Source organism: Otolemur garnettii, unplaced genomic scaffold (assembly GCF_000181295.1).
Source record: "Otolemur garnettii isolate 467f Iridium unplaced genomic scaffold, OtoGar3 scaffold00017, whole genome shotgun sequence".
NCBI classification, from domain to species: domain Eukaryota; kingdom Metazoa; phylum Chordata; class Mammalia; order Primates; family Galagidae; genus Otolemur; species Otolemur garnettii.
Genome location: NW_003852412.1, coordinates 5,667,622 through 5,670,686, shown reverse-complemented (window position 1 = coordinate 5,670,686; position 3,065 = coordinate 5,667,622). Strand labels below are relative to the sequence as shown.

The 3,065-nt window shown below is 57.5% G+C and overlaps 1 protein-coding gene across 3 annotated transcripts in view; it reads right to left on the bottom strand.

The window, feature by feature from the left end:
* OCLN (occludin) overlaps positions 1-2,747 on the bottom strand; it is a 72,710-nt gene extending 69,963 nt beyond the window's left edge. The window contains exon 1 of one of the 3 annotated variants that reach the window (XM_023510901.1): positions 2,023-2,747. The gene's annotated coding sequence lies outside the window, so the exon portion shown is untranslated. The other 2 variants (XM_023510902.1, XM_012802796.2) reach the window with 2 other exon arrangements.
* Positions 2,748-3,065: the final 318 nt, after the last annotated feature.

The window sequence follows — 3,065 nt, the reverse complement described above, 5'->3', positions numbered from 1 at the left end:
AAAAAAAAAAAAAAAAATACAAAATGCTTTTAGCACAGTACCTCACAAACAGGAGCCAATGCCCATAACTTCTGCAAATAGCTTGGAAGTTGCAGAAATATAGAGAATCTGTGTTACTTAACTTCCTATCCTCCTCTCCATCACCTAACAAGAGAGGCAATTTATAAATGCAAAATTACAAGAGAAGAAAAAGGCTGCTTTGAGGAGAAATCTATTCTTGTGCCCTCATCATTTAACATGTCTATTTAAAAGCTCTACTAAATAGACTCGGTGCCTGTAGCTCACCACAGCTGGAGGGTTCAATCCAGCCCGGGCCTGCCAAACAACAATGACAACTACAACCAAAAAATAGCCGGGCGTTGTGACGGGCGCCTGTAGACCCAGCTACTCAGGAGGCTGAGGCAAGAGAATCGCCTAAACACAGGAGTTGGAAGTTGCTGTGAGCTGTGACGCCGTGGCACTCTACCCAGGGCGACAGCTTGAGGCTCTGTCTCAAAAACAAAAAACAAACAAACAAACAAAATACTAAATAATGAAGATTCGTTTGTACAGTGCAAAACAACTATTGCAACACTTGGGAGTTCATACCTTGAGAACTACCTCCTAGATCAAACTAGTTTTCAATCGCAGAACCACCGGAAGTGTTTAAAGGGGAAGCGTTTCTGTTTTCCAGGGATCCCAATAATGCACCTGTTGTGCGTGAGGGCCACACACTAACCTGCCTGGAAAGCTGCCTCCTCCCTACCTTCCTAGCTCCCTAAGTGGGCAGTTTGCCCGGCGGGCCCCAGGTCCAGCCTGAGGATGCTGCGTCTTTCACTCGGACTCAGTCTCTCCACAGGGGCCGCGAGGGGCTCGTAGGTGCTCCCAGCCCCCAAGTGCAGAGGCCATTTTGCCTCTCACCCCCGATCCCCCTGCACCCTTTCCTCTGCGCAGGCCAAGTGCCGGCCGGCTGCGCGCGCGGGGCTGCCGGGCCCCCGAGCTCTAAGTCACCGCGGCCGGCCGGCTGCGGTCCCGACGTCCGAGCCCCCCGGCGGGCCGAGCCAGCCCTGCCGGCACCGCCCAAGGCAGGTCCGCCCACCTGGCGGCAGCCTTTGGCTCACGGGTAAGAATCCCAAGCACGAGCACCTTCCCTCGAAGTCCAGCCTCGCCCAAAATCAGCCCCCCTCACCCCAGCTCAAATCACCCGCGTTCACACAACTCCCACTAGAGTATTCGAAAGAGCCAGTACGGCCCACTCTGGAACTCTAGGAAACTTCGGAGATTAAATCTGGGCACCCCTTCTCCCCAGGATACTCTGGGTTGTAGGGGCGGAAATGATGGGGTCCCCCGAGGTGTAAGCCTCCCCGGCCAGGGAGCGGCCCCTGGGCTTAAGACCCCCGAGGAGGCCGGCGCCGCGCTCCTCGCGTTCAGGACCCCCAAAACTGCAGCCCAGAGCTGGCAGCAAGATTCTGCTCCCATGAAAGCGAAAAGTTGTCGGCGGCGCCCGGCAGCTCGTAAGCGTTTCCGCGGAACAAAGCCGGTGGGCGGCTCCAGGTCGCCCCTCTCTCCAGGAGGCAGCCTCCCAAGTTACCTGGCGCTGCGCTCTCTGCGGACCCGCGCCTCTCGGGTTCCCTCGAGCGCCAGCCCAGGGACGAAACTGCCACCGAAACCAGCGCCCGGCGTCCTCCCTGCGCACCGCCCCCACCAGCCAGCGGCGCCGCGGTCCCCCAGCAGGGACTCCGGGCTACCATGCCCCCCGGCGCCGCGCCCGATTCGCACCCACTCACCGCAGCTGGGCCCGACCCCCCTGTGGCCGCAGGAGCCAAGCAGCGCGCTCACCTGGCCGACGCACCTGCCGCCGCCAGCTCGTAGCCTGGGACCGGGTTGGGGACGCAGCCCTCCTCCCCCTCCTCCCTCTCCCCCTCCTCCCTTTCTCCTCCTCCTACCCTCCTCCTCCGCAGCCCTGCCCCCGGGCATGCGCACCAACGCCAGGCCCGGTGTAGGGGTGCGGGAGGCCGGCGTCCCTGGGCCGGCGAGTCCCACCTGCTGCTCCTGGGTCCGCTCCTCCGCGCTCTGGCTCGCTCCTCCGGGAGTCCTGCCGCCAGCGCCTGAGGAAGCAGGGAGGGGAAAGTGGGCGCGAGCGAGAAGGTGCGGTGTGGCCGGCCTCCTTCCTTAGTGACCCATTCACCTGAAACTCAGATGGGAGGGAGGAGGGGAAGGGAGCGGTGGAGGAGGAGGCGGGAGGGCTCAGCCCTTCTCCGCACACCCTTCCAGCGCGATTATTAAAGGAACAGCGCTGCGTTCCGCCGGAGGTTTAGGGGAGTCGGGGGGAGCTGGGGACGCAGAGGAGACACTCGGACTACCCCGAGGCTGAGGGTGGTCCCGCACCCCCTTGAGTCGCGCTGCGAGCTCTGCCTGCTTCGGTGGAACCGGGGAGTGTTTGACTGGAGAGGTGGGGTAAGGTGTGGAGGAGCTATTTTCCTCCTGGAAGGGGGTCCGAGGGAGCTCAGAACAGGACACTTTCCTGCTCCTAAAATTTGATTAAACTTTTATTGGAAAGTATCCAGATGTGTTGCTTCAGTGAACGACTCCTGGAAAATTTTCAAGTCAAGTCTTTCGTAAGTTTTGGAGCTATTTCTAAATCTCTGGATGGTTAAAATGAAGGGGAACTTCTGTAGATGCTGGCGTCAGTCACTTCATCCGGCAAGACAAGGTGTACAATGCAGTGTACACAGCACGACGTCAGGGTCCTCCCCCCCGCCCCCAGAGGTAACTGTAGTATGATTGAGAGTCTGCTCAGGGAGATTTAAACTACTTCAATATTCTCTCAAAAAACAAGAAAAACCCTTCTGGTTGCTGTCTAGTATGACTTGATCAGGATGCACTTTGTACACGTCACAATCTACACTTAATATTGTGTACGCTTTTAAGTATGTATCTCAATTTTTTATTTTTAGTTTTTTACAAATTGTACTCCAGGATGTGACCATTTTAGTTGGAATTCAGCTATCTGCATTAAGGCTTAACTTTAGGCTCGGCGCCTGTGGCTCAAGCGGCTAAGGCGCCAGCCACATACACCTAAGGTG